Source organism: Tursiops truncatus, chromosome 9, assembly GCF_011762595.2.
Source record: "Tursiops truncatus isolate mTurTru1 chromosome 9, mTurTru1.mat.Y, whole genome shotgun sequence".
Classification (NCBI taxonomy): domain Eukaryota; kingdom Metazoa; phylum Chordata; class Mammalia; order Artiodactyla; family Delphinidae; genus Tursiops; species Tursiops truncatus.
In genome coordinates this window covers 55,878,717-55,898,408 of record NC_047042.1, presented here as the reverse complement: position 1 = coordinate 55,898,408, position 19,692 = coordinate 55,878,717, and the positions used below count along the sequence as shown (strand labels likewise).

General features: G+C 41.7%; 1 long non-coding RNA gene across 3 annotated transcripts in view; it reads right to left on the bottom strand.

Annotated features, from left to right (window-relative positions):
* Nucleotides 1-12,735, bottom strand: part of LOC141279547 (uncharacterized) — a 57,670-nt gene extending 44,935 nt beyond the window's left edge. For all 3 annotated transcript variants that reach the window (XR_012333992.1, XR_012333991.1, XR_012333990.1), the window contains exon 1: nt 12,530-12,735. This is a non-coding gene — a long non-coding RNA (uncharacterized lncRNA). The remainder of the gene's footprint in view (nt 1-12,529) is intronic.
* Between the last annotated feature and the right edge of the window lie 6,957 nt (nt 12,736-19,692).

Genomic DNA, 19,692 nt, shown 5'->3' with positions numbered 1-19,692 from the left:
AATCTTCCGGTCTGTCTTTAGCATGTGAGGTCGGTTCCCAGGGCTCTGTGGTAGCACTGCTTTGAGGATTATTTTACAGTCTTCTGGTCACTTTTGCCACTGGGCAGAACTGAATGCTGAAGAAAAGAGAATGGCAGTTTCTTCAAAGTGTGCTGGGTGATACAGTACAAAATAAAAAATTGAAAATAACTAAGCTGTATTAATGCATTCATTTAACAACTTTGAGTTCCTACCATGAGTCAACCCCTGGATGCGAGCAGCTTCAGTGTAGTGTGAAATGCACAGAGTGCTGGGAACCACTGCTCACTAACCTGGAACATCCAGGAAGGCCTCCCAGAGGAGGTGATAACTGAGCTGAATGGTGTAGGGTAAGTAGGAGGTAGCTGAATGAAGGGAGGGAAGGGCATTCTAGTTCAAAGGCACAGCAAGTACAGACTCATGGACGTGTGCAACAGTATGATGTGTTTAGGAATCTGTAAGTCCTTATGTGTGGCAGGCATAAATGTCATGTGTGAGTGACAGGAAATGAGGCTAAGGAGATTGGCAGGGTAGACCATGAAGGGCCTTGTGTGGTATGTTTAAATTTTTGAACTTCAGCCTGAAAACCATGAAGCAACTAAAGGATCTTAGGCCTGATGAGCTCTGCTTTCTTAGATAGATTCTGGAAGCAAAGGGAAGAGGGTGGATTGTGTAGACGTAGATGAGCCAGTTAGTAAGCTATGAGAGTAGTGCAGGAGACAGAGTGAGAGCCAGTGGGATGCACAGGAGGGGCGTGCATGGGTTTAGGATGAGAGCAGGAAGGCCAGCTGACCTGGGGCAACCGTCCAAGGCAGGCTGCTCCTGAGGCCCTTGCATACATTTTGTTGGTCGTACTTACCCAGGGAATAAAATTGGCACTAAACTGCACTGTGTGTGATATTTCGAAATATTGAATTGCTTGGCTATAATCTCAAGTAAATTCCGGAAGTGTAATATTAGAAACATCTCTTTAACCCTTTATGGCATATTGGAAATTTTACCCTAGTTCAGCAAATCTGAGAAGTCAACAATTTCAAGACGCACCATCATTTACGTGTCACTAAGAAAGAAAAAGTGCTGCCAGTTAAACTGACACAGTGCTTATGTAACGCTTAGATTTTCAAAGAAATTTTAAAAGTCTCTTTTAGATTAAGATATAGATTAAAAAAAAAACAACCCCAGCCAGAAACTAAGAGCACCCTCAAAAGGTGGGGGACTATAGAGGGTTTGATGAAAAGAATACTTACAAGGGATATGGGCAGGGTTGGGGGAAGCCAGTAGGGAAGAGTGAAGCGGCCTGGGGCTGGTAGTGGTGGAAAGCAGGTACCAACCACTCCCAGGCCGCAAGGGGTGAAGGACAGATCCTGGAGAGGGCTGAGGCTCTAGCAGACAGCTGCCCCACAGGAGCTGGGGCCTTTGGTGAAGGAACGCAGCTATTACCAACACACAGCCCAGCAGGGAGGGAGCCAGGAGAGTAAATACTCAGAATTAGGAGTCAGTCCATAGAGGTCAGCCTCCCGCGGGTAGGAAAGGGTGGAGAGTGCATCTGCGGGGTCAAATAGGGAATTTGCCAGAACAAAGTTTTGTTGTCTCATGTCCTCCTGTGCATACGTAACAAAAAAAACTATCAGAGAGATAAATTGCTTAAAGTGTTCCTGGAACTTCCTACTCAGGGTCCTCAGTGGCTAATGTTTTCACACAGTCTCATCCTCTGTGCCAATAAGAGCACAAATCAAGATGCAGTGTTTCTGAGAACGGTGCCCCACTGTGGTCTCTGCATCCAAGCCGCCGATACCCTTTGTGCAAGGTTGATGCTGGGCCTTTAAAAATGTTTTTTTTAATTTAAATAACACGAAATTTACCATTTCATTTTCAGTACACATTTTTAAGTGTACGCTTCAGTGGCATTAAATACATTCACACTGTTTTGCCACCACCATCTGTCTCTAGAACTTTTCATCACCCCAAACTGAAAATCTCTTCCCATTTAACAGTAACTTCCCATGATGCTGGGGTTTTCCTGACCTTACCAGAAGGGGCCAAAAGAAGATTTTCAGATTGAATTTGTGCAAAGGTAGAAAATGCCAATGAAATGATGCCTGCTGCTTGGCTGACAGTGCTTATAACGTGTTACCAGTTGTCAGATGCATCTTAATTTCAGAGATAAAATGTGAAAAAATATGTTGCTTAGAATCAATGAAATATGATGAACCTCTCTAGAGTATTACTCACAACCAGTGTTCCATGAGTGGGTTTCAAGTGGGCCAAATACTGCTCTCCTCTGCCCTCAGGGACGCCAGGCAGCTGGAACCCCTAGTCTGGAAACTTGGCTGTGAGCAGCGTTATCCATTTACCCCCCTGTGCCCTAAAATATTATCATTTACTGTATGCAATATTATGTGAAAAAGGCTAGGAAGCACAGCTCTGGAAGGTTCCTATCTTTAGTCTGGCCAGATTTCTGATTTTATTTTTATGACAGTATCATCTGTGTGCATAAGAAGGCAGGGGATACTGATGGAAGAGCTGTTCAAATACGCTTGGATGAACGTAGCGGTAAAGCTCCCCTTCTAGAGGACGGAAGATGCACCCAAAACAATGAGGTCCTTTCCGTATTTTTGCTATGAAAAGCTTAAACAGAAATGACTTTAGGGTACTTATCAGAATGAAACCCCTTTCATACCCTTTCAACCAGCAATCCCATTTGCATTGGTTAAGATAGTTTGGGCTCTAAGTATTACAAACCCAAACTCAAGTGGCTGAAAGGAAAAATAACTTCTCTCACTTGACAAGAAGCCCAGAAGGAGGGAGGCTTCAGGGGTGGTTAATTCAGCAGCTAAACAGTGCATTAAGGATTTGGGTTTTTTCATCCTTCCCCTCTGCCATTCTCAGCTCCTTTGCCTCATTCTCAGACTAGGTCCTCTCATGGCTGTGTGAAGGCTACAGCAACTCTGGATGTGACCAGAGAATGTCCCTGAGCCCCTTGTTTTCTCAAAGGCCCAGCCACTTTCTGCTGTTTCCCATTGGGCAGAATCTAGTTGGATGCCCAGCCATTAACCAATGACTGCCAGTGGGAATGGGACCATGTGACTGGCCTGGACCAATCAGGACTTAATTCGGACTCAGGAGGAGTTGAGGTGGACCCTGATCCAAATCTATTCCGTTAGCAAAGAAAAGATGGGGGAGGGTGTGTCTCTTGGGTAGGCAAATGAAAGTGTCTGTTGAACCATTTTTAGGGAGCAGTCTTACAAAGCTGCAACTCCATGGTGAGTGTACACTTGTTGCAATATTATTTTTAAAGGCAAAAATTTAGAATTAACCAAAATGTCCATCAGTAGAGGACCTGATAAACTACGGTATCGGCGTACAATGGAACAGCTATTAGGAGAGAGTAAGGTAGATATGCATGCAATCAACATGGAGGGATCAATGAGATGTAGTTTTCAGCAAAGAAAATGTTATAGAACAATAAAGGGAATTGATTCTATTTTGATCCTTCTAGGTGCACTCATCTACATATACACTCAAAATAGGCGTAGAGTTGGTATGTTCTGGTCTGAAGGGGATTAGGATGGGAGAGGTGGAGGTGGTGGAGAGAGGAACTTTCACTTAATAGGTTTTGATTTTTTAACTTTTTTAACACAATATAATGCTTTTGTGATTAAACATTAATTTGCCACGTGATAAGAAGGCAAATAGAATATGACCATGGCAATAGTATATTGCTAGTAATGAGATCATACTCTCCCACATCACAGCCACATGTATAAATAAATTAATCACTATTTTATTACTATCTTTTTTGAAGTCTCATGCCCACACTGGATGTACCTAATCTTTGGTAGTTTACAGTGTAGCCTCTTGAGCTGGGCTGTCCAACACAGTAGCAACTACTCACGTGTGGCTATTTAAATTTAGATTAACTAAAATGAAAGAAAATTAAAAATTCACTTCCTCAGTCACACTAGCCACATTTCAAGTGCTCAGCGGCCACACGTGGCCAGTGGCTGCCGTGTTGGACAGCTTGGGTTATAGAACATTTCAATCATCGCAGGAAGGTCCATCGGACTGTACCGCTCGAAGCCTGGCCGCTGGAGTTCAAGTGTAGGCTTAGCCTCTTAGTTCTGTGGCTCTGGGAACGTTCTTTAACATCCTTGTTCCTTAGCTTTCTAGTCATTAAAACAGGGCTAATAATAGTACTTACCTCACAGAACTGTTGAATAGATTAAAATTCTTAGCGCCTGGTATATGGTAAATCATCAATAAGGTTACGCATTCTTATGAGATTTGTTGTTAGGAACATTTCTACCCACAGTGATTGAGCACTTGCTGAGTGCTGGGCACTGTCCTCACACCATCATTTTATGGATAAAACTGTGGTTTGACAAGTGAAGTAAAGCTAGCCTGTCTATCCAGTAGAGGCAGGGCAGAGTCTGAGCCAGGTCACATACCAAAGCTTGTGCTCCTAGGTGTTTAATATGTAAATGACTTCTTTTTAGGGGGGTGGGGACGACTGAGTAGTTAACCCTGCCTCTGGCATCCTTGCCCCCCTCCTGCCCTCCTTCTCCCTTTCTGAACAAGAGCTGACTGATTCCAAAGGACTATAAGATTTTAGATTTGTGATTAGCTTTTTTATTCTTTCTACTTTTTTGATGGCGTAAGGCTTGGAGATGAGAGAACAGTGAAATTTATTAGCAGCTGAGTACCCATTTTCTGTGGTGTGTGAATATTCTGTTTCTTCTTGTGGGTTTTCCAAAAGTCAAACAGTTCTTTTAAAAGGAAACCACTTTGTGACCAAATTAAAGAAGGGGAGATCTTGTTAGAGGATGAAACAGGAAGAGACAATTATCTTCAAGAGCTCCTAATCAAAGTTTAAAATCATCATCTATGTCTGATTGAAGGTTCAGTTACACATCCCTTGCTTGGGGATGGGAGGTCTATAGAAAAGAACGTGGATCATGCAGACATTTATTATGAAGACTCACGAGAAGACTCTTTCTTTTTCCTTTACGCCAAATCTTAGAGGTGTCGTTTTCACTTCATTTGGGAGGGGACTTGTGTCTGTCACAACTTCTTGGGCTGGACCTGGGTTCACCTTCATTGGTGAAAATGGCACCCTTAATCAGAGGACCTTTAGAATTGTTTTCCTGATTATGCTGCATGCTGTCAAAAAGATGTGTTCATCTCAATGGTGAGGATAAACCCCTGTAAGCAGCACAAAAAAGAACTAGTATCTGCAGATAAGGTCTTGCTTTTTATTTCATTTCTTAAGCTACAATTCCAGTTGGCTACTGTTTCCCTGTGAGTCAACATTTATATTGAAGTTATTACCATGAGCTGAAGTGCTATGGAAAATACGCCTTCAGTTTTTTCAGTCTTCCTAAGCTGTGTGTATGTGTGTGTGTGTGTGTGTGTGTGTGAGAGAGAGAGAGAGAGAGAGAGAGAGAGAGAGAGAGAGAGAGAGAGAGAGAGAGAGAGAGGGAGAGTGTGTGTGTGTGTGTGTGTGTTACGGGAGAGGAAAGACAACTAATGCAGTTTTGAAAGGCCATTGAGAATTGGTTTCTTAGGGTGTCATGATGTTGTCTGGGGATTAGAGAAAAGGAAGAAGATGGTTTAGCAAGACCAGCTCAGGCTGTTAAACCATCTGATGTTAACAGATTTATCTGTACCCTGTGAAAACTGAAAATTGAATTCAGTTCATCTTTCTAGCTTCCAAACAGTGAATTTGAAATTATCTGAGGCACTTCACTGTATAATGAATTGTAAATAATTTATCTTGAAAAACTGAATTTGAATAGAAAGGCAAGAAATAGTAGAAAACTTTTACTCTCTTATTTTATTTCTTCCTCCCCAATGCAAATCATGAGTTTTCTTTTTGTTTCTGAAATATGATTTATTGAAAACAAATTATAGCACAATGCCTAGAACATTGGCTACATTGGCTTTGATTCTAAGCTCCATGAGGGCAGGGCCATTTGTGCTTGATTTGTTGCTACATCCCAACACCTATCACTGTCCCTGGCCACTCCATAGAGATTTGAATGTGTGAATGAGTTTGTGCATCTTAACCTTATGTATGTGTGTGTTTTAGTATCTTGAGAGTTAACATAATTTCAATTTATCTTCACTGATGTGGGCTCCTTAGATGTTTGATATGATCATAGGTGAGATAACCACATCCTTCCATATATTTGCTTTCCAAGGTTTTCTTTTGTGGAATTAGTGAAAGCATACATTTCTCTTCCAACATTTCTTTTTAGGTTGACCCTGGATTCGGAAGTTTCCAGCCTGAAATAATTATAATCGAAAGAAGCTTTTCTCCTTATTCTTCTTGATGCCAACACACCCATTTCTCTCTTTTAAAACAATAGCATGACATCTTTGATTAATATTATGAAGCCCAGAGATCTTCAGACTGGGTCCTGCATATCCAGGGAGGTATATGAAGACTTTGTAGGGGTTACTTGGGAACTGAAATGTCAATGGAATCGATTCTGTGTCCTCAGCTTCCCTATTGATGATTTTCTGAAACTGACCTGCTCATCTGGGTTCTGGGTGATTTATCCTCTCCTATATCTCCTATTCCCCGCATCCTTCTCCCACTCTACAAAAGAAGGGCACTTTCTTTCTTTTTCCTTTACCCCAAATCTTACTGAAGTGCATTGCCTGTGGTATAAAAACCTCTGAGGCATCAAACAAAAAAACAATTTCCTTTGACAACATATATTTATTGAATACCTACTATGTGCCGGGCACAGTTCTAGATGGAACAAAACAGTAAAGAGTCTTTCCTCATGGGGCTTCTGTTCTAGCAGGAAGAGATGGCCAAGGAGCACAAAAGTGTCACCTGGGTTGCTTCCTTTAATCAAGGCCCTACAACTTTCTGCCTAACCTCATTGAAGAAATGGCTTCCAGAAAACGTTTGCTTCTTATGTTTAATAATTAATAATCAAAACTTATGTTTAGGGCTTCCCTGGTGGCGCAGTGGTTGAGAGTCCACCTGCCGATGCAGGGGACACGGGTTCGTGCCCCGGTCCGGGAAGATCCCACATGCCGCGGAGCGGCTGGGGCCCATGAGCCATGGCCGCTGAGCCTGCGTGTTCGGAGCCTGTGCTCCGCAACGGGAGAGGCCACAACAGTGAGAGGCCCGCGTACCGCAAACAAAAACAAAAACAAAAACAACTTATGTTTACATTAGTTTTGTACTCATAATAATTGTAATGAAGGCTCAATCTAGAAAAAATATTTAACACTTGGAAAGTCATGGTCATGGGAAATTAAAACCAATTTAAATCACAATTCATATATGCATCTTAATTGCTGAGAAGTATGACAGGATAATCAATAAAAATGTAAAAAATTAAATCAGAAAAATTCTTTGGGGAAAGTGTTATTAATTACAGTTTCAAAAAGAACAGTATAAATATTCTAATTATTAAATAAGAGGTTGTTCATATATTTTTCAAATGGGTAATTTGTTGGTATCAAATTGCTATGACTTTTAAGTTTCATTGGATACATATAAAAGAGTAATGTCACACTTTAAAAAAACCTCAGTATTTCCAATGACCAGAAATTACATCCTTTGTAGTTACAAAGTTTAAATTGTTGTTTAAACTTATGAAAAATGTTAAGCATCTACTTAAATTTGTGCTTGGGGCACATAGTTTTTCAAAGTTCTTGAGGTGAAAGGGGGTCGGGGGGATATATAAATAAACTTGTGAAGACCAAACTATAGGTTATGTTTTTTGGAAAGGGAGCTGGAGGTGGAATGGCACAATATATACATGACAATATTGCCTGGTTGTAACTGATGCTTCGTAGAATCATACTAAAACTTTTCCTGGAGGGCTAGAAAAAAAACGTTCAGATCACTTACAAAATATTGACTTAATAATCACTGGTTTTAAGTGACCAACATATAAATATGAATATTTACATTTTACAGTCACTTTGGACTGTCAAGTCTAGAGGCCAGAAAGTGGTGATAACGTAATTAAGATACTGTTCTTGCTTGATGAACCACTCTGAGGCTATGATCCTAAAACAGTTCATACTCAGGCACTAGCATCGGTGGATGCAGGGTACCCTTCACAAGAAGCTTGCACAAACAAAGTTAAATTTCACAGAAACTTGCTGTAGGAACAGTGTGCTGGTTATGGACTGCCCCCTATGTTGTGCAACACGGTTGTCCTGTTATCCTTCATGCCTGGAACAAGTATTTATTGAGCACCTACTACGTGCCAGGCATTGTGCTAAGGGATAGTAATATACTGGTGAGTTAAGGGATGTGACCTGTCCTTGGCTGGGCTCAGTGTCAAATTCCTGGGGAGGATCCAGGGAGCTTTGCTGGGGAAAAGATAGGCAAGGAGAAACTTCCAGACTAGCATGAATGCCAGCATAGAGCTAGCATGCAGTAAATGTCAGTTGTTTTTAATTAGTAAAAAGTAATGCTGCTGCTATTGCTTACTAGTACTACTAGCATTAACTGTAACCCTCGTTACTGCCACCAATATTACTACCTAGGTCCTGTATATCTTACTTGTAAAAAGCTCTGTTAGAAAGAGCACCACCCTGAAGGCTTCCTTTTTCATGTGACAGGTGTTGTTTTAAACACTTTACAGACTTGCCTCATTTATTCCTTGAAACAACCTGATATTACATCCCTTTTACAGCTGAGGTAACTGAGGCACAGAGAAGTTGAATAACTCGCTTGAGGGCAGACAGGTATGAAAGAGTGGAACTAGGGTCTGACCCCAGGCAGTCTGCTCCATAATACTGACTCTTCTCTCTTAATCATAAAAGAATTAAACGTTAACATTTATGGAGCACTTAATGTGGACCAGGCCTTGTGCTAGCCACTTTACATAAATTATCTAATTTAATTTTCACCATAAAGTAACTCTGGTGTATTGTCTCCACATTATAAGGAAACGGAGGCATAAAGCAGTGGAGTAACTTGGCCAACCTTGCAAAGCTGGTAAATGGCAAAGCCATGATGGGGAGCCAGGATTCCAATCCAGAGCCCCCAAAGACCACTTTGTCAAGCTCCATTGCAGCTGGTCTCCATGGGTGCTTCTGTACCTGATGACATCACTTAAGGGCTCCTTCCTGAGAGCCTCCCTGACCACCTTTCATCCCCTTGCTTACCCACCATCAGAAGCTGTCACAGGGTCTTAACACACCATTTAAATAACTTCAAATGCCTCACCCTAGTGTCACTTTACTCAATGGATTGAAAGAGTGCCAAAGACTGCTCAGGGCAGGAGGCGCAGAATTCACCTGGAATCTGAATCTTACTAGCTGATATCACAAACCTCTGTATGTTGGTGTTTTCACATCGGTACATTTCAGGGTGGGGTCACCATTAAACCTCATGGTAAAATCTAAAGCTGGATCTTGCATCCACAAGGGTCATAATTTGACTGTGAAATGGTAAGAAATGGTGGCTTGTTTTACAAATGAGCGCTCAGAAGGAAATGGATGTGCCCCCCAAATAGCTGTCTCTTGGGTCAGGCTGCCTGAGTAGTGCACAGCACAGTTCAAGCAGAGATTCTGGCCAAAGAATCAGCCAGCTGGCACTCAAGAGCAAAAAGACACACGAGTGCAGGCGTGCTTGTGTGCCGCAGGGGCTCCAAGCTCAGGGAGAGTCTCCCCATCAGCAAAGGATTTGTTTAGTTAATAGACGTTTACTGAAGACCTGTTATTCACTAGATGCTGTCAAGCACTGGTTCCACAAAGATAAGTAAGATGCAATTCTTGTCCTACAGAAACTCAGAACCTGATAGTAGAGAGAAATGTGTAATCAAATCCCTGGGCCATACTGTGGCAGATGGGTATTTATAAGGTTGGGATGGCAACAAGAGAGCAGTGATCATCTAGTTCCAGAAGTGAGGGTCCAGGAACACTTCCCAGTCTATAGACTAAATGTTTGTGTCCTCTCAAAATTCATATGTTGAAACCTAACCTTCTAGGTGATGGTATTAGGAGGTAGAGCCTTTGGGAGAAGATTAGGTCATGAGGGCAGAGCGACATGAATGTGATCGTGTGAGGGCACAGCACAAAGATGACCGTCTATAAACCATGAAGGTGGCTCTCTCTAGGCACTGAATCCGCCAGTACCTTAATCTTGGACTTCCCAGCCTCCAGAATTGTGAGAAATAAATGTCTGTCGTTTATAAGCCACTCAGTCTATAGTATTCTGTTATAGCAGTCCAAACAGGCTAAGACAGATGGATACTCTAGATCTGGGTCTTGAAGGATGAATAGGAGCCCAAATGGAGAGAAAGGAGAAGGGCACTCCCGATAACACAACATGCAGAAATGCATGGAGTCACTGAACTGCATGGTGGGTTTGAGACCTCATGTAGCTGTTGTGCAATAGTATGGGCTTGTAAGTGTAGGAGACAGACGACAAGGCAAGAGAGACAGATACGGACCACACATCATGGGTGGCCTAATATTCAATGCCAGGATATTTGGACTTTATGCTGAAAGCCAAGAGGAGCCCCTGAAGGGCTATAGGCAGGAAGAGACATGGTGAGCATTTTGAAAAATAGCTCCTGCTGCAGAGAGAAGTATGATCTGGAATAGGTTTGTGGAATATTGAGCAGGGGGTACGGGCAGTAAGTCTGGAAGATGGTAGACGCAATAGGAAGTTATGGTAGTAGTAACTCTTTTTTTAAAAATTTATTTTATTGAAGTATATTTGATTTACAATGTTGTGCTAATTTCTGCTGTACAGAAAATGATTGTTATACATATATATACGTTGTTTTCCGTATTCTTTTCCATTATGGTTTATCACAGGATATTGAATAGAGTTCCCTGTGCTATATATACAGTCGGACCTTGTTGTTTATCCATTCTATGCATAATGGTTTGCAACTGCTAGTCCCGCATTCCCAATTCATCCCTCCCCCACGGCAACCACAAGTCTGTTCTCTCTGTGAGCCTGTTTCTGTTTCATAGATAAGTTCATTTGTGTCGTATTTTAGATTCCACATATAAGTGATATCATATGGTATTTGCCTTTCTCTGTCTGACTTACTTCACTTAGTATGACAATCTCTAGGTCCATCCGTGTTGCTGCCAATGGCATTATTTCATTCTTTTTTATGGCTGAGTAGCATTCCGTTGTATATATGTACCACATCTTCTTTATCCATTCATCTGTTGATGGACATTTAGGCTGCTTCCATGTCTTGGCTGTTGTAAATACTGCTGCAACGAACATTGGGGTGCATGTATCTTTCTGAATTAGAGTTTTCTCTGGATATATGCCCAACAGTGGGATCGCTGGATCATATGGCAACTCTAGTTTTAGTTTTTTTGAGGAACCTCCATACTATTTTCCACAGTGCTGCACCAATTTACATTTTCATATGGTAGTAACTCTTATGTGAAATTGCTCAAGAGACATTTAGGAGGTATGAGAAGCCAAACTTACTTTTGGCCTGAATGTGGAGAATAAAAGAAAAAAAAATGAAGCTTAGGCTGACACTCAGATTTCTGGCTTGAGAAGTCTCTGGACTACCACTTTTGGAGGTGTTGGTGATGGCATAAAAGAGAAGGGAATTTGGAAGGATAGGTGGCAGAAATTCAATACAGAATGCTGGGATGAGGACCATTAGTTCTCTCCTAAGTCCAATCTTCTCTTCTTCTGGAGCAGTAGAGACTCTGATTTTTAGTTGAGCTAAATAATTACATTGTTCAGGTTTCTTTGTATCTAGGTATGGCCACGTGACTAAGTTCTTGCCAACAAGGATAAAACTGAAGTGTCATGTGGTAAATCTGGGAATCATCTTTGAAAGACAGCTGATACACACTTCTTACTCTCTTATTACTTTTTAAGAAATATTTATTTACTTCTCTCTAGTTGTGGCACCCTGTGGCATGTGGGATCTTAGTCCCCCGATCAGGGATCAAACACACATCCCCTGCATTACAAGGTGGATTTTAAGCCACTGGACCACCAGGTAAGTCCCTTACTCTCTTATTTTTGTTCCCTCCTCCATCCTGCTGCCTGAAACATGGGGACCAAAAGAGGATCTTGGGATAGCTCAGCCTGAGCTCAGATGAGCCTGGATCCCTGAGGACTCAGTGGAGAATGCCATAGCCGCCCCGGACTGCCTGCTTCTAGATTTCACTTACATGAAAAAGACGAAGCTTTTTACATTGTTTAGGCCGCTGTTAATTTGATTGTGAGCCAAACCTAACTCTAATGAATTCACAACCAAGGGGGGGAAGCGGGGGTGGGGTGGTGGTGGTGGTGGTGGTGGTATGAACTGGGAGATTGGGATTGACATGTATACACTGATGTGTATAAAATAGATAACTAATAAGAACCTGCTGGCTTCCGGGAAGATGGCGGAAGAGTAAGATGCGGAGATCACCTTCCTCCCCACAGACACACCAGAAATACATCTACATGTGGAACAACTCCTACAGAACACCTACTGAACGCTGGCAGAAGACCTCAGACCTCCCAAAAGGCAAGAAACCCCCCACGTACCTGGTGCGCGAGGAGAGGGGATTGAGAACGCTGCTTAAAGGAGCTCCAGAGACGGGCGAGGGCCGCGGCTAAAAGCGCGGACCCCAGAGACAGGCATGAGACGCTAAGGCTGCTGCTGCCGCCACCAAGAAACCTGTGTGCGAACACAAGTCACTATCCACACCCCCTTCCGGGGAGCCTGTGCAGCCCGCCACTGCCAGGGTTCCGGGATCCAGGGACAACCTCCTCGGGAGAACTCACGGCGCGCCTCAGGCTGGTGCAGCGTCACGCCAGCCTCTGCTGCCGCGGGCTCGCCCCGCCCTCCGTGCCCCTCCCGCCTCCGCGGCCTGAGTGAGACAGAGCCCGCCAATCAGCTGCTCCTTTGGCCCCGTCCTGTCTGAGCGGGGAACGGACGCCCTCCGGCGACCTGAACGCAGAGGCGGGGCCAAATCCAAAGCTGAGCCCCTGGGAGCTGTGAGAACAAAGAAGAGAAAGGGAAATCTCTCCCAGCAGCCTCAGGTGCAGCGGATTAAAGCTCCACAATCAACTTGATGTAACCTGCATCTGTGGAATACATGAATAGACAACGAATCATCCCAAATTAAGGAGGTGGACTTTGAGAGCAAGATTTATGATTTTTTCCCCTTTTCCTCTTTTTGTGAGTGTGTATGTGTATGCTTCTGTGTGAGATTTTGTCTGTATAGCTTTGCTTCCACCATTTGTCCTAGAGCTCTACCCGTCCGTTTTTTTGTTTTTGTTTCTCTTAATAATTATTTTTAAATTTTAATAACGTTATTATATTTTACCTTACTTTATTTTATTTTACTTTATCTTCTTTCTCTCTTTTTCCTTCCTTCCCTCCTTCCTCCCTCCCTCCCTCCCTCCCTTCTTTCTTTCTTTCTTTCTTTTTCTTCTTCTACTAATTATTTCTACTTTTTCTCCCTTTTATTCTGAGCTGAGTGGATGAAAGGCTCTTGGTGCTGCAGCCAGGAGTCAGTGCTGTGCCTCTGAGGTGGGAGAGCCAACTTCAGGACACTGGTCCACAAGAGACCTCCCAGCTCCACATAATATCAAATGGCGAAAATCTCCCAGAGATCTCCATCTCAACACCAGCACCCAGCTTCACTCAACGACCAGCAGGCTACAGTGCTGTACATCCTATGCCAAACAACTAGCAAGACAGGAACACAACCCCACCCATTAGCAGAGAGGCTGCCTAAAATCATAATAAGTCCACAGACACCCCAAAACACACCACCAGACGTGGACCTGCCCACCAGAAAGACAAGATCCAGCCTCATCCACCAGAACACAGGCACTAGTCCCCTCCACCAGGAAGCCTACACAACCCACTGAACCAACCTTAGCCACTGGGGACAGACACCAAAAACAATGGGAACTACGAACCTGCAGCCTGCAAAAAGGAGACCCCAAACACAGTAAGATAAGCAAAATGAGAAGACAGAAAAACACACAGCAGATGAAGGAGCAAGATAAAAACCCACCAGACCTAACAAATGAAGAGGAAATAGGCAGTCTACCTGAAAAAGAATTCAGAATAATGATAGTAAAGACGATCCAAAATCTTGGAAATAGAATAGACAAAATGCAAGAAACATTTAACAAAGACCTAGAAGAACTAAAGATGAAACAAGCAACGATGAACAACACAATAAATGAAATTAAAAATACTCTAGATTGGATCAATAGCAGAATAACTGAGGCAGAAGAACGGATAAGTGACCTGGAAGATAAAATAGTGGAAATAACTACTGCAGAGCAGAATAAAGAAAAAAGAATGAAAAGAACTGAGGACAATCTCAGAGACCTCTGGGACAACATTAAACGCATCAACATTCGAATTATAGGGGTTCCAGAAGAAGAAGAGAAAAAGAAAGGGACTGAGAGAATATTTGAAGAGACTGTAGTTGAAAACTTCCCTAACATGGGAAAGGAAATAGTTAATCAAGTCCAGGAAGCACAGAGAGTCCCATACAGGATAAATCCAAGGAGAAATATGCCAAGACACATATTAAACTGTCAAAAATTAAATACAAAGAAAACATATTAAAAGCAGCAAGGGAAAAACAACAAATAACACAAAAGGGAATCCCCATAAGGTTAACAGCTGATCTTTCAGCAGAAACTCTGCAAGCCAGAAGGGACTGGCAGGACATATTTAAAGTGAGGAAGGAGAAAAACCTGCAACCAAGATTACTCTACCCAGGAAGGATCTCATTCAGAACCTTAACAAACTGAAGGAGAAAATACATATGGTCATCTCAATAGATGCAGAGAAAGCTTTTGACAAAATTCAACACCCATTTATGATAATAACCCTGCAGAAAGTAGGCATAGAGGGAACTTCCCTCAACATAATAAAGGCCATATATGACAAACCCACAGCCAACATCATCCTCAATGGTGAAAAACTGAAAGCATTTCCACTAAGATCAGGAACAAGACAAGGTTGCACACTCTCACCACTATTATTCAACATAGTTTTGGAAGTTTTAGCCACAGCAATCAGAGAAGAAAAAGAAATAAAAGGAATCCAAATCGGAAAAGAAGAAGTAAAGCTGTCACTGGTTGCAGGTGACATGATCCTATACATAGAGAATCCTAAAGATGCTACCAGAAAACTACTAGAGCTAATCAATGAATTTGGTAAAGTAGCAGGATACACTTTTAATGCACAGAAATCTCTTGCATTCCTATACACTAATGATGAAAAATCTGAAAGTGAAATCAAGAAAACACTCCCATTTACCATTGCAACAAAAAGAATAAAATATCTAGGAATAAACCTACCTAAGGAGACAAAAGACCTGTATGCAGAAAATTATAAGACACTGATGAAAGAAATTAAAGATGATACAAATAGATGGAAAGATATACCATGTTCTTGGATTGGAAGAATCAACATTGTGAAAATGACTCTATTACCCAAAGCAATCTACAGATTCAATGCAATCCCTATCAAACTACCACTGGCATTTTTCACAGAACTAGAACAAAAAATTTCACAATTTGTATGGAAAGAGAAAAGACCCCAAATAGCCAAAGCAATCTTGAGAAAGAAAAATGGAGCTGGAGGAATCAGGCTCCCTGACTTCAGACTATACTGCAAAGCTACAGTAATCAAGACAGTATGGTACTGGCACAAAAACAGAAAGATAGATCAATGGAAAAGGATAGAAAGCCCAGAGATAAACCCACACACATATTGTCACCTTATCTTTGATAAAGGAGGCAGGAATGTACAGTGGAGAAAGGACAGCCTCTTCAATAAGTGGTGCTGGGAAAACTGGACAGCTACATGTAAAAGTATGAGATTAGATCACTCCCTAACACCATACACAAAAATAAGCTCAAAATGGATTAAAGACTTAAATGTAAGGCCAGAAACTATCAAACTCTTAGAGGAAAACATAGGCAGGACACTCTATGACATAAATCACAGTAAGATCCTTTTTGACCCACCTCCTAGAGAACTGGAAATAAAAACAAAAATAAACAAATGGGACCTAATGAAACTTCAAAGCTTTTGCACAGCAAAGGAAAACATAAACAAGATGAAAAGACAACCCTTAGAATGGGAGAAAATATTTGCAAATGAAGCAACTGACAAAGGATTAATCTCCAACCTTTATAAGCAGCTCATGCAGCTTAATAACAAAAAAAACAGACTACCCAATCCAAAAATGGGCAGAAGACCTAAATAAACATTTCTCCAAAGAAGATATACAGACTGCCAACAAACACATGAAAGAATGCTCAACATCACTAATCATTAGAGAAATGCAAATCAAAACTACAATGAGATATCATCTCACACCAGTCAGAATGGCCATCATCAAAAAATCTAGAAACAATAAATGCTGAAGAGGGTGTGGAGAAAAGGGGACCCTCTTGCACTGTTGGTGGGAATGTAAATTGATACAGCCACTGTGGAGAACAGAATGGAGGTTCCTTAGAAAACTAAAAATAGAACTACCATATGACCCAGCAATCCCACTACTGGGCATATACCCTGAGAAAACCATAATTCAAAAAGAGTCATGTACCAAAATGTTCATTGCAGCTCTATTTACAGTAGCCTGGAGATGGAAACAACCTAAATGTCCATCATCGGATGAATGAATAAAGAGTATGTGGCACATATATACAATGGAATATTACTCAGCCATAAAAAGAAACGAAATTGAGCTATTTGTAATGAGGTGGATAGACCTAGGGTCTGTCATACAGAGTGAAGTAAGTCAGAAAGAGAAAGACAAATACCGTATGCTAACACATATATATGGAATTTTAGAAAAAACAAAATGTCATGAAGAACCTAGGGGTAAGACGGGAATAAAGACACAGACCTGCTAGAGAATGGACTTGAGGATATCGGAGGGGGAAGGGTAAGCTGGGAGAAAGTGAGAGAGTGGCATGGACATATATACACTACCAAACGTAAAATAGATAGCTAGGGGGAAGTAGCCGCATAGCACAGGGAGATCAGCTCCGTGCTTTGTGATCGCTTGGAGGGGTGGGACAGGGAGGGTGGGAGGGAGGGAGACGTAAGAGGGAAGATATATGCGAACATATGTATATGTATAACTGATTCTCTTTGTTATAAAGCAGAAACTAAAACACCATTGTAAAGCAATTATTGTCCAATAAAGATGTTAAAAAAAAAAGAACCTGCTGCATAAAAAAATAAATAAAATTAAAAAAAATTCACAGCACATTTATGGAAATGACTGATACATACTCTACTTTGAAGACTTCCACGTATTATCAGCTCAAATGAAAGGTTTTATTGTTATTCAGTGAAAAGTCTTAGACAAGTAGGATTTCATTTCTATGCTTCAGTTTTCATTTCTACGAAATTCTCAGAGTCTTCCTGGGTTCAGGAGAAGTGAGGGGGTGAAATGCATGTTTGGACCTTACCTCTCACTTCCTGTTTAGTTCCAGAGAATTACAGTTGGTATGTCTATTAGTCATGTCTTTTTATTCCGCATTTTTGGTCTTTGACATCTTGGAGCTTTGTTGACCCTGGAGAGGCTGCCCTTCCCAGAGCCAGCTAATGCTATCGCTGGTGTAGCGACAGCAAACACCTCACCTGCGAGCCTGCCTTTCATACGCAAACCGACCAATCCAGAGACCCCATCCCCAAACAAGGCCTCTACTGAGTTCTTACTCACTGAGCCACTCTTCCCCTGCCCTCATCACCGCAGAGCCAGACAACTAGAGACAGCCCTACACCCCCGAGACCACTGAAATTATTCAAACTAGCCAATACTAAACCTGCTTACCTTGTCTTGTCCATTTCTTCCTGCAGAAACCACAATAAAGGCTCTTGCCCATGTTTTTCCCTCTCTGTGCTTCCTACTGACCTTTTTGTGTGGGTGTGTGGCGGGGGATAAATTCTTTATCGATACATAGGTTACAGTGAAATAAATAGAGTGATGGTGTTTAGGGGAATAAAAAAAGTAGTATCTCAATCTCTCTCCACCATGCCTCTAGCTCTCGGCTTCTGCCTTCTTACTGGCCACCTGGGATGATTAGGACTTGGTGGGAATGCCAGACCTTCTCAGGCCCTTGGGGGCCTCTGCCTTCCTGGCCAGTGGTACAGGCGCCATCTTGGATGCAACACCCTCAGGAGAAGCAGAGTCCTTGGCTTTTGGCCCCTCCCTGGCCCCCTGGGCAGCAGCCTCTTTGTTCTCCATCTTCTTTTTGGCTGGGGAAACAGCACCATTCTCGCCCTTGGCTTCCCCACGTGGCCCTGTATGGCATGCTATGCCTCCTGTTTCTAAGGCTCTGTAAGTATAAAAACCTTCTTCCTTTATGGCAGTCTTTTCTGTGTCTGCCTGCCTTACCATACTTGATGGTATGGTAATCCCAGGTGCCCGTAAAACAATGTGTGCCTCGATTTACCCTGCTGAAAGACCAGTGTACAATTCTTCAGCAGGACACATTGATAAAATGTTTTGGAAAGAGAAAGATGCAAGAGGGAGAGGACTCAATAAAATGATGTACATTCATTCATTCATATTTATAACATTTGTTTTACTGAAATGTTGATTCAGTCTGGCTGAGAATTTGTGTTTTAGATGTGATGCATAATTAGTTATTAATAAAGGAATGTTATTGAATCCTTAGAGTAAGTACATAATCTTTTAGGTGCTTACTGGGTTTTTTTGTCTGAATATTTGTTCTGTTAATTCATGTTTACGTAGCACTTATAAACTGCATGTCGTACTTTTACACAGGTAAGTTATATGCTTAATAAGAAATAAAATATCTGTCCCTGGGAGCCAGTAGTTAAGAAAACTATGTTATTTGAAATTAATGTAATATACTAGGTGGTTATAACTAAGATGGCCTTTCGTTTAAACAGGTGGAAATCCTCTTCTTGAGGACCACAATGGAGTGTGTTAGAATCCTGAGTGAGTCATTGCCACACATGGCTGGAGGCCCGATCCACTGCCTTCCTTCTTAATCCCAATTGCTGCTGTCAATGCAATCATGCATTGATAACAGCAGTTTGTTAGCTGAAGTTGAGGAATAAATCACTCCTGGGGCCCCTTCAGTTCAAGTATATATATAGTTCAAGCAAACCCAAAATATAAAAATCTGTATTTACACAACAGATAGATTAAGGATAATAATTCACTTTCCAAAGGATTTACTGCTGCAGGTTCTTTTAAAATGAACTAACCCTATATATTTAAAATGTGATTTGATTTTCAAAATATCCCTTCTATAGGCAATTTTGGAGGAAGTATCTATCGTGTAAATGAAGGCAGTCAGGGGTGATAGGACTTATAGGCTAGCCATGGAATGTGGCAGGTTGTTTTTTAGTTCCTTTGTGAGTTTATCTCCATGCTCTGTCAACTTCAAAGTTGAGACATTCTTTAGAAAGTGTCGTGGTGTACAGAGATGGAGGCGTGAATACAAACTATTAAAAGATTAATTGAATATATAAAGTTCTAGCATTCCTTAATGTAATGTGAATGCTAACAGTTTTTGCAAAGGTCTAAATAACTCTGCCTTCAGTAGAGCAGTTTATAATTGAGCACATTATATGCATTATCTTATTAGCTCTTCAAGCAATGCTATGGGGTAGAAGGCAGGGTGATGTTTTCATCTCCATTTCACTGATCAGAGTCCAAAATCAGATGGATCAGAAG